Source organism: Triturus cristatus, chromosome 5_2, assembly GCF_964204655.1.
Source record: "Triturus cristatus chromosome 5_2, aTriCri1.1, whole genome shotgun sequence".
Lineage (NCBI taxonomy): Eukaryota > Metazoa > Chordata > Amphibia > Caudata > Salamandridae > Triturus > Triturus cristatus.
This window is the reverse complement of record NC_140588.1, coordinates 755,183,499-755,195,697: the sequence shown is the minus strand read 5'-3', so window position 1 is coordinate 755,195,697 and position 12,199 is coordinate 755,183,499. Positions and strand designations below refer to the sequence as shown.

Below are 12,199 nucleotides of genomic sequence, written 5' to 3'. Positions count from 1 at the left end.
TAGACTCTGTCGGATGGGGGGTCGTTCCTTCAGCGTGAAAGCTGCTCTAATCTGGAACACCCTCCCAGTGGAAATCCGACAGTTAGACGATCTGCTTTCCTTCCGTAGAGCGATTAAGACTTTTCTGTTTTAGCTGTCTATCTTGGGCGTTTTTGTTTTGCTATGTTGTGTTCCTCCTTGTCTTTGCGCCGGGATGCTCCTTCGCTGGAGTAGCTGTGCGCATAATAAATTAATTTAACATAACATAACATAACATAACTTTCACAATTGCTTTATTAACCTTCCTGCTTTCTCAAATTTGCTTGAAAATGCACGATTTTTCTTCTTTTTTTTCAAAATTTTCAAGGGGGGGGGTAACCCCCCTTTTGGGGTTCGGGCTCGCTCGCTCGCTACGGTGCTGTATGCTATTTCGTTTGCGCCCCACCACTTTAAAATCTCACCCACCGCCCCTGTTGCCACATCTTTTGAAACTATCCTTCTAAAATAGGCATACAGTGCTTTAGAGAATGATGACTGTCTCATTACATGTGTTGGACCTGGCCCTTTCTGTAGGGTCACCCCCAAACTGTTTGCCTTCCTCCTCCCCTTTTTGCTGAATTTGTTTTTGTTGACTTTAGGATTCTGGGCACTTACCACTGCTAACCAGTGCTGAAGTGCATATGTTCAGTACGCAAAATGGGGTGACATTGGCTTATACACAATTGGCACATTTAATTTCTGATAAGTCCTTAATACAGTGCACTATATGTGCCCAGGGCCTGTACATTAAATGCTACTAGTGGGCCTGCAGCACTGATAGTGCCACTCACTTCTGCAGCCCGTTCAACCAAGGGGCTGCCCATTTCAGCCATTGGTTGACTTCATTATGAGTTACGGCATGCTGTTGTTTTTCAGAGAGCACATCTGGCGAAAAAACGTTTTTTCATTGAGGAGGGCCCGGCAGCTTTCTGAGCAATAAAGTTTTGCAAAAAATGTGCCAAAACTAAACAAGAATTGCTAAAAGGCTGGCGCGCAACGCCCGACCGATTGGCTTGCCAATGCTTGGTCTAATTCTGAAGTGTGTTGAAAACAAAGATTTTAATAGTATCAAAACAATCAAGATACTTTACTTGGTGATGCGCAAATGACTCACTAAAATCCAATTTAAACACACACAATCGTTTGTGCGCTATAAAGATTTATCTGTAAAACTATAAGTCTTTGTGGTCATTTCAATGGACAATGTGCTGTCTGTAAGTAAAAGTGTGCCACCACACCATGAGTTAGTAATATATTTGTGACTGTGCTCCTAAATGCAACATCAGCCACACACTACAACCTTACCACTCTCCTGATGAATGAACGCGGCTCATTTGTGACACTTGTTCCTTGAGTGATGGTTGTATTTTTCAGAATCCCTGAGTTCAGCAATGGAACTTTGATGGCAGCCCCCCCCCCCCGCCCCCCTTCCCCTACCCTTATGAATTGTTCCATCATTACATCTGTGAGCCACATGCGTATCCCTGACGTGACCGGGAGCGAGGCATATTCTTCAACAAAATGTCCCTGATGTACAGTTCACAAGAAACAGAGATCCGCGGTGTTCCTCGAAACCACGCCTTATGCGTCTCCCGTAAAAAAAAATATATTCAGAAGTAGCTACACTGCTCCCTCCCTCATTCCGCAGAGGAATCGGAGCCGTGGTTGTGTTTGGTAAGTGAAACATCCGTAGAAAGAAATTGAAGGAAGCGTGTAGACAAAGGTGCTTTAGATATTAGGTGGCTTCGCCGGGATGTTTTCTACGAAACTCTTTGGAAAACGCATGCTTGCTGTTTCCAACGCCCGGAAGGGGCTGCTGCAGAACGGCTGCCGGCAGGCTTTGCTTTCTGGAATGAATTGTACTTGGTTGGTCGTGCGTCTGCTTGCAAGGAATGCTTGTCCTGGTTTGATTTGTACAACTGTTATTGAGTTTGGGTGCCTTTATTAACTGAAGAGTTTCCCATTGCAATACATCGATGCATAACAACAGATACGGATTTTGGTGATTAGACATAAACATGTGTAGAGAATCATGGGTGTGGGATAGTTGGAGGACAGATGTTGAAAAGATGTGCTTCAGAGACAAACTGGATGCAACATTAGAAACTAGAGAAGGCTGCGACGAGGGACAGCATCTTTTCATTTCACAACAGTGTTATTGGTTTAAGGGAATGGCAGCAGAGAAGCAATCAGATGTGGAGTATTGGTTTAATGCGAGTTCCACATGTCAGTGGTCTTGGCCAAATAGTATTTGCGATGTCCGCGTCTTAATATGCATAGATGGAAATCTGCGCTTGCAATGTTTTTTTTTTTTTTTTTTTCATGTTCTCCGTGAGAAACTGAGTTTTGCAAATGTTTGTGTGAAACCTGACTCATTATATGTGAACAGTGTTTCATCAAGTTGGCAATGATTTAATTCATCATCTTCTCTGACCTGTGCATGAATAGTTTCATCAGAGCATTGCAGAATTACCCCCAATGCCGATGAAAAAAAACCTTCAGCTATTTTTCACCCTCAGATGTCCTAAGATTTTTATTGCCAGGCTCGTTCTTATCTTGCACACTAAGTAGGCTCTACAGGAGACAGTACCTCCTTTATACAGTCAGCATTTATCTGAGAAAAGCTAATAATTCCTGAGATCATTGGACTTTAGGAAAGGCCTCGACGATGTAGCTTTCTCACGCTCAGTACCTCTAACTCATACCTACACTGGGTTGCTATAGATTTGCCCTGGTGCCAAAATGTCATCCCATTCCTTTATATCACCTGGCATGAAAAAGAACGGAACAGAAAATAGCAGAACAGAACGTAACTTTGCAGACGTTAGCACTCATGGTAGAGAAAAGAGAGTAAAAAACAAAAATCTATAGAAAGTAACAGTAAAAGTTAAAGACACAGCACACAAGCAAAGGTAGATGCGTTATATGAAGATAGTAGACACGAAGGTGCAAGCTGCAGCAGCAGTCAGCATCGTTGTGCTTAACTTTGTTCAGTTTTTACAAACCAGGAACCAATTGCTAACACGACAGTCAGATTGCACCTTTGATCGGGCAGTGCTTAATTTGTAAAACAAATAAGTGCCGGGGCCCTCATCAGGAGGCCACTGCTGCTTGTACCACCCCTTCCTTTACATAGTTACTACTAGGGCTTTTTAGCCGCAGTTCATCCATCTGTGGTAGTGCCATTCACCTTTTTCTCCAACCAACTCAAGCCTGCATCATGAGGCAATGCATCAGCCCACATCTGCCGTTGGCTGACGTCACTGTGAGCTACAGTATACTTCTCTTTCCTAGTTAGTACATCCACACACAAAGTAGTTCCTTTCAGTGCCAGGGTGTACTATGGTAATGTGTACTTTTTGAAAGCAAAATACATTTTTGTCTTTAGTCAAAGTTTTTTATTGGATTGACAAACACCTGACAGCTTCCCGAACAAAAACGTTTTAAAAAAACAGTGACAAAACAAGAATTGACAAAAAGGCTGGTGGATAATGCCAGATCTATTAGCTTTGCAAATGCTTGTTGGTAATAAGCATGAAAAACATCAGGGAATGAGGAGCAAATTAGCTGTTGTCTGGTATTGCTCTATGTGGAAGGTGGGAGTGGGTCATTGCAAAACGCTGGGGACTTTTTCCTACTGAGTGAGGAGAGAGCTTAGTGTGGTAAAGGAGGAGGTAGATTTCTTTCAGTTGCTGTTGGAGGAGTATATTGAAAGGTAAGATAGCATGACAACTACACACATTATGCAAAAGTGTCATCCTTTCATAATCTGTAGAATGGAGAGTCTATAGGGAGGTCAGACATTATAAATTAGAGTGTGGTAGCGGGTGGTAAAGGTATGTTAGGATACCAGCAAATTTTCCTTAAGTAGGCGGTGGAGCTGTATATCTTTAGAGATGTCTCAATGTTTGAAAAGACACCAATGAGGCTATTTAGACTTTGGCAGGATGCTGCATGGTCAGTGGACTCTCAATGCCTTCGGGGCTTCTAAAGGAGTGCATATGCTCTTAAGTTGAAGTAGTATTTTGAGTGGGTGCCACTTTTTGGCCCCATTCAAGATACCTTTTCATTTCAATGAAACAAACTCCTAAAGCAGGAAGTTAAAGGAAAAAGCAATTACACTGAGGTACATGGATTCTTCTACATTTGTGAGGGGTGTGTTGCATGGCAGACCTGGTCAGGGAAACGAGCGACTGTCATCCAACCATACATAGGGTGGGGTGCCCATCACTATGACCAGGTGGCCCAGTGGTAGATGGGTTGGCAGGTCAAGGCTTTCCAAAGATGGAGCCAGGCGAGATTCTGTTGTACGAAACCTTGCAGTTTCTGCACCTATAAATGCAGCAGAGGAGCCATGAGTTTGATGGCGTGAGAATGCATGCTCCCGTTCTGCCAAATTCTAAACCAAACATCACATATTGTAGCTTGTATGTAGGCTACTGGGCCATAGCAATTGCTGATAGGGAAGGAAAATAAAGTGGCAAAAATAGAAACATAAATGTATGAATGGCTTCAACATCACAGCTACTTGTTTTCCATTATGGGGGTCTAAACATGTCAGAGACAACATTTATCTAAGTAATATCTGGAGCCACCATAGAGGCAGCATAAATCTATCACACCCTCCATGCCCAGCTTCTATAAAGGTAGATCTAGGACAGAAATATTGGGGGTTAATTTGTAGATCTTGCTATGGACAGCTTCATATGTCTGGCACACCTCATGCTTAGAATTCTTCTAAAAAGTGCTACAAATGGGAGTTCAGAGAGAGTGAACTATTAATCTACTCCCTTCATCCATTAGCTTTCATATCTTTTTCATAATTTGCTTGAATGGTCTGTCCGTCAAGGTCATAGCGGATGATGATATTGTCCTATTTGTATTACTAGTAGGCTTTGGTGTTTATACATGAAATAGTATTTTTTGAGACTCCAGATAACAACATGTAGTTTGAGGTCTTTGATATATTTACTTTGCTGACATGACATTTTAATTGCTGTTGTATGGCTTTTTTAGTTCTCGCCTAGCGTTGCAGCGCGCATGGGCTGCTCGCTTTGCAAGGCATGCAGTATACACTATAGCGGGGAAGCTTTGTTTAAGCTCTGCCCACTCTCCGCCCATCTTTTTAATTGGCTTTCATCCTAAATGCTGCATTCTGATTTGTTTTCGGCTTCTTAGTCCCTTCTCCTCACGGCCATGTTGTCATTTGTGTGCTTCCTTGGCTATTGACCCCTTTACTTTAAAAATATTTTGTTCCCCTGCCTCCCCCCTGTTCCCTCCCGCAGTCTGTGACTTCTTGGTGCACCCCCCCCACACTCCCATTCGTGCCTTTTTGGATGCCTGCACTTCCGTTACAAATACAATAGGTCTCGCGTAAATACGAGTCCTATTGCATTTTAAATGCTTGTTTGTCCTGTGATTTGCTGGCTGAATTCGCACTCCTTTTTACATCTCGCATAGCGTTGCATGCGAGCGCATGCGCTGTTCGCTTTGTCTTGCGTGCTAAGCCAGAGAGCAGCACGAATCACTGGCGGAGCCGGCCGCGGCGCAGGGGGCCATAGAACACAGCTTGCCCAATCTCCCCCATATCCTGCTTGAAGACTATCTTAATCTGCTTAATGCAACCTCTGTGTGAATTCATGTCTTCCGTTACAAAAACAGATGGGTAATAACGTAATGCTGAAATCATGCTCTACATAATATGGGCACAGTGATTGCAGACCCGATAGCTTGCCATATGGCTGCCAAAGGGTTGATAAAAAAAAAGGATTACTAGGCAAAGCCTTCGAAGCGACAACGTTTTCACGCCACGGCCATTTTTATTAAAACCGAAATTGCAAATAACACAGGGTACAGGCGCTGGATACTAATGCCGAAATAATGAAGCAATAAGAGACAAGGCGCCGTATATGCAAAGTAGCAGCGTGGCTCACTTTTTGTCAGCTTGCTAAGTGTTATCAGCATTAAGTGGTAAGTCCATCGGATATCGTGGTGCCTTAAGGGGAGAAATATATTGGAGCATCGAAACATCTTCTTTGTCAGACAGAAATAATCACTTGTCCCTGAGGAGCCAAGTGTCATCTAAATCCTTCCTAAAAAAAAAAATTCTGCATAAATTATTTGCATCCCCCCCAAGAGGGACAGAATTTAGCCCATTTGAAGCTAAATAGAACAATACAGAATTGCTAAAGCCTGTTCACGATTGCGCTTTTAAACCTGTCAGATTTGCTAAAGTGTGTTTACACATTTCGTTAACGTAAAGGCCGCCTCCCCTTTGGCAGACTACTGTTGCTTTGTGATTGTATTTTAGTTCCTGTGAGATATAAACTTCCCAGTGCATGCTGTTTCATTTGTCCAGAGCATGTAATGTCTTTATTACACGCAAAATAAAGCAATTCCCAAACCAGGAGTTTATTCCTTAAAAATAAAAAAAGTGTTCTTATCATTTGCAATAGGTCTCCAAATTAATCAAGTTTGAGCTATTGGCATTGTAAATAACAATGCCTTTTATTTATGTTTTCATTTTTAAAAACATAAATAAAATGCAAAAAATGCAAGACCTATTTGCATTGCAAATGCTTGTTTAAGAAATGAGTGCCGTTTGGATGCCTCACTCTACGGTAAAGACAAAATACTGTACACTAATCACCCTTTCTTATTAAATTTATTTCAATTTGCCGTCATGATGACATTTTAGATTTACAGCTTTTGTGGTCCACAAAGTAAATATATTGGAGCACATTGGCTTTTTTAAAGATGTATTGAAAATACTGTCCTTTGTCATAAGTTTCTACTGTGCAATAATTTGCTCTGTGTGCCTTTTAAAATGCCATTTATAATCCAAACATCATCTTCTGTGTTTTCTTTGATGTATTTACTTTGCTGACATAATTACATTTTATTGCTGATTTACGGTATGCAGTTTGGATGCCTTAACCCCTTCAAAATGGCATAGTACTTTCACTAATTGCCTTTCCTAATTCGTATATTTTACTTTGCTGTCATGAACATACTCAAGCATGCATTGAAAATACTGGCCTTCATGGAAAGTATCTGCTATGCAATATTTTACCATGTATGCCTTTTAAGATGCCACTTACAGTGCAAACTTCATCTTCAGACTCCTTTTCATGACATTCTTCAGAGTGGTCATAGCATAACTTTGCTACTGTAGTCTGTTCAGCAAGGGAACCCTTCTTCAAGCTTCCATATTGTTGTAACACATGACAGCTAACACACAAAAAGTCACCCAAGCTTTATCAAATTCTTTCCCGTAATGAGAAGACTATGCATGTCTAACATGTCTTCTACTATGTCCACCACTTCTGAATCATATGGATATCTACTGTCACAACCAAGCACATGGGGAGCCTTTAGACAGATACTTATGCCAACAAGGCGATTTATATATGAGGGTACAGCTACCTCCCCCTGATACTTTTTTACCAACTTTATGCAAGAATTTCTGACCATATTTCGATCCTGCTCAAAGACTTTCTTGCAAAGCCACATTATTAACAATTCACAAATTAATTTAATAATTTATTGGTTTTCATTATGGCCAACAGTTGTTCCTAGGGGCACTCCTCCATTCTTCTTGCCGGCTTCAACGTCTACATCTTCTTCGCATCTCCCTCCTCCTCGGCGTTTCCCACGATGCCGTCCTTGCTTTTCTCTTCCCTGTTGTCATGAAGGGGTGTGGCCATCTACACACCCTCTTCTCCCGGGCGTCTAGAACGCTCTCTTCTTCGTTACTGTGTCCCACGATGTCGGCCAAAGCGGGGTCTCGCCCCTTTTTACTTAGGAATGGCCGTTGTGGCCATTCAGTCATTGGATGTCTGGAGAGGTAGTCAGCGCCAGTGTGTGACTTTCCTGGTACGTGTATAGTCTGAAAAGCAAATGATTGCAGGGCTAAGATCCATCGTAGAACACGGGGGTTCGAGTCCTTATTCTGTGCTAACCAGGTGAGAGGTGCATGGTCAGTGAGGACTAGGAATCTACACCCCATTGAGGTAGTTTCGGAGAGCCTCTATGGCACACTTTATCGCCAAACACTCCTTCTCTATTGTCGAGTAGTGCTTCTCCCTAGGAAACAGCTCCCTGCCTATGTACAAGAGGGGTTTCAATGCTCCCTGTGGGTCTGACTGACACAGAACAGCCCTCAAGCCATGTCCGGATGCATCTGTTTGGAGCACAAAGGTCTTAGAAAAGTCGGGACAATGTAAGACGGGTGTTAGACCTGGCATCTTTGGCGTGGTTTCCCCTGACTTTTTGCCTCTACCTCCTGTATTTTTGACGCTGTGCTGGATTTCGTTTTTGCTGGTTTAGATGCTTTGGGCACTTTGCCACTGCTGATCGGTGTCAAAGTGCAAGTGCTCCAGGGCTGTGCTTTCTCTCCACAATGCTGGCTCCACCTACTGTGGGGCGTCTGATGTTTCTGCCCTGCACTGTGAAAGGAAAGAAGGAGTCATGTAAACAGAGTGCTCCAGAACTGGTTTGGACTGGGCAAAGGCCCCTCTGCCCTCAGAGGACAAAGGATTTTGGGGTATAAATATTGGGACCCTGATCCCAAGAAATTAGATCATCCTGGAATCAAGAAGGAACCTCTGCCGAGGAGAAAGCTGGAAGACTGAAGAAGAAGGACTGACCTGCTGTAAGGCTGACCTGCAGTTGCTTTGCTGCCAAAGAGAGGGGAAGGACTTTGCTGTGTGCTGTGTCCCCTTGCTTGAAGGAATCTCCAAGGGCCCGAGTAGAGCTGGCCTCCTGTTAAGAAGTCCCAGGAACAAAAGGACTTCACCCCCAGCTTCCCCCTGAACTCTGCTGTGTGAGTTCTGCCCTTCCTAGAATGCTCGATCCAATTGTGGAGCCTCTGGAAGTTGTGGCTGCTGTTGGGAAGCTGACCAAGAGAAAAGAAGTAAAAGATCTGCAACTTTTTCACGCACCGCCGGCGGGAAGATTCCCCTCGCTGCGAGTATCGTCGCAGAGCCTGCCGCTTCTGAGTGAGATTGTCGCACCGCTCGTTAGCGTGCTGCATTTCGTCGCTGCGAACATCGTTGCAGAGCCATCGAAGATCATCGCACCGCTTGTTAGCGGGGCGTATTTCATCACTGCGAACATCATCGCAGAAACATCGAAGATCGTCGCATCGTGCCTTTGCGAGTAAATTTCTACAGGAGAAGCTACGCCTTGGAATCCATACAAGTATCACCTCACTCCCCATACAGGCCGGATTCGTCGCACACGCCAGCTGCGTGCAGCGGGGTTGTCGCATCGCCTCCCCAGGGTCTCAGGACTGACGCTGTTGCTTGTTTTTCAACGCCTGAGTGCCGCTAGGAACTTTTATCGCATCACCAGGTACTGTTGGCTAAAATCGACGCTAATGTGGATTATTTTGTCGCTAAGCTAAGATCTCTTTTGAAACCATATTCTTGAACTGTGTGGGCCCGATTCACAGAACAAACTTAAGACAAAATCCTAAACTTAGTACCATTTTGGTATTCACAGAATGCACTTACTACTTCTGGTATTCACAGAATGAACTTACTACTTTTGCGATTCACAGAATAAACGTACTACTTTTGCTATTCACAGAATGGATTTACGACTCCTAACTTTACGTCCGCACTCGGGCCGGAAATTCCGGCCCGGAGGCGGAGCTTCCGGGCCGGAGGCAGGGCTTCCGGGCCGGAGGTGGGGATTCTGGCCACTGGCCGGAATCCCCACCTCCGGGCCGGAAGCTCCGCCTCCGGCCCGGAAGCCCCACCTCCGGGCCGGAAGCTCCGCCTCCGGGCCGGAATTTCCGGCCCGAGTGCGGACGTAAAGTTAGGAGTCGTAAATCCATTCTGTGAATAGCAAAAGTAGTAAGTTTATTCTGTGAATCGCAAAAGTAGTAAGTTCATTCTGTGAATACCAGAAGTAGTAAGTGCATTCTGTGAATACCAAAATGGTACTAAGTTTAGAATTTTGTCTTAAGTTTGTTCTGTATATCGGGCCCTGTATGTTTGATTTTTGTCATTTTGGTCTTGTGTAGTTTATATCAAAGTACTTTATTTATCTACACTGGTGTGGAGTCCATATGTGGTGTTTTCACTGTGTTACTGTGAGTGTTGGTACAAATACTTTACACATTGCCTTTGATAAGCCTGTCTACTCGTGCCAAGCTACCAAGGGGGTGAGCAGGGGTTATCTAAAGAGTGTATCCCCCTTACCCTGACTAGAAGTAAGGGTCCCTATTTGGACAGTGGTACCCACCTCTGCCAACTAGAGACCCCCAGATCTAACAACGGGTATCTTGCACAGATAGCTTTTCAGGGTATTGATCCTTAGTCCATATGGATATGCTTGATATGTGTTTGTTTGTGAGGAAGTCTGTAAGGGGACTGGCTATTGTGGTGAAGTGGGGGATGAATCAACAGTAGTATTTGGCCTTCCCTAGTTGCTCGATTAGCTCGTCGACACGTGGCATGGGCTATGTGTCGAATTTGATGATTCTATTCACCTGAAGAAAGTCAATACAAAACCATAGGCTACCATCGAGTTTCAGTATGATTACGATAGGGGAACACCACTTACTTTGGGACGGTTCTATTATGTTGAATTGCAACATGGTGGTTATTTTATTTTCAACAGCTTCTCGTCGGGCAGCTGGTATGCGTTATGGCTTTAGTTTCACAACCTGGTCTTGTACGGAGACTATATCGAGGTGTACAGGAGAGGTTAGGCCAGGGTTATTGGAAAAAAGGCCGAGGTATCTATCTAGTAAGGTAAGAAGCTGCTGCTTTTGATCTATTGTTAACTGTTTCCCCAGATTGACCTTGTCATCCATCTCCCCTTGGGGAGAGAGTAAAGGGGTGTCTATTGGGGATTGTGGTGCTAACATGTAGAATGGGCATCGTTTTTTCTACGGGGGAGGATGATTCTGCCCACTTCTGTAGAAGGTTAACATGGTATATCTGCCTTCCTCCCGATCGAAGAGGCAGGAGCACACTATAAGTAATGGAAGTCACCCTTTTTTCTATAACATAGGGCCCTTGCCACTGTGTAAGGAGTTTTTTTATCGGAGGACGGTAATAATATGAGCACTTTGTCCCCTGTGTAAATTCTCTCAAGCGACTGCCTTGATCATAGTATTTTTTTGGTTTATTTGTGCCTTTTACATATGGTTATGTACCAAACCCCATAAACGTGATAAAGATTCTTTCAGGTTTACTACATATGTGAATATGGGCTTTCCTTCCTCCTCCTCGTTCTCCCACTGTTCCACTGTTATCTCAAGGAAGGACTGTGGTTTTCCCCCGAACACCCGTTCAAAAGGGGAGAAACCAGTAGACTGTTGCTCATGTGAACTTATAGCAAAAAGCACTATGGGCAAACGCCTGTCCCAGTCCTTTCCCGTCTCGGAAACAACCTTACGTAACATGTTCTTAATGATTTGGTTGTAGCTTTCTAATAGACCATCAGTCTGGGGGTGGTAGACTGAAGTTCTAATCTGTTTGATCCCCAGGACTTTGCATATGTGAGACATAAGGCGGGACATAAAAGGGGTTCCCTGATCTGTTGGTATTTCTTCCGGAATCCCCACTCTTAAAAAAAAAAGAAATCATGGCTTGAGCTACGTTAGTGGTAGTTGTGCTGGATAAAGGGTAGGCCTCTGGGTATTGGCTGGCGAAATCAACTAGAACCAGTATGTAACGGTGGCTCGTGGCAGAGTGGGAAAGAGGACCTACTAGACCCAACCCTACCCTTTTGAAAGGGACATTGATGATGTGGAGTGGAATCAGGGGTGCCTTCTTCACGTTAGCGAGGTTTTTATATTGGCTCGACACGCAGGAGGCGCAGTGTTTGGTGACATCTTGATACACCCCTTGCCAATAAAACCTCTCTGTTAGGCACTTAAGGGTATTGTCTTGTCCTTAATGGCCTCCCCTCATCTGATTGTGGGCGAGATGTAACACCTGCTGTCTAAAAGCAGTGGGGACTAATAATTGACTATGACCTGTCCCCCCTTTCATGGCCCTGTAGAGAAACCCTTCATGATAACAAAATAGGGTCCTACTTGCTCTGGTTCCTCTTCCTGAGCCCTTTCTCAGGCATACCGTAGGGTACCGTCATTGCATTGGGCAGCTCGAAAACGTACCTGGCTGGTCTCGCTTCTTTCTTTCTGGGTTTGACATAACAAAAG

At 44.0% G+C, this 12,199-nt stretch overlaps 1 protein-coding gene across 2 annotated transcripts in view; it reads left to right on the top strand.

Moving 5' to 3' along the window:
• The first annotated feature begins 1,492 nt into the window (after positions 1-1,492).
• The window catches only part of IL13RA2 (interleukin 13 receptor subunit alpha 2), a 638,692-nt gene continuing 627,985 nt past the window's right edge, over positions 1,493-12,199 (top strand). Inside the window, exon 1 of one of the 2 annotated variants that reach the window (XM_085607852.1) lies at positions 1,493-1,692. The gene's annotated coding sequence lies outside the window, so the exon portion shown is untranslated. The remainder of the gene's footprint in view (positions 1,693-12,199) is intronic. The other variant, XM_085607854.1, reaches the window with a different exon arrangement.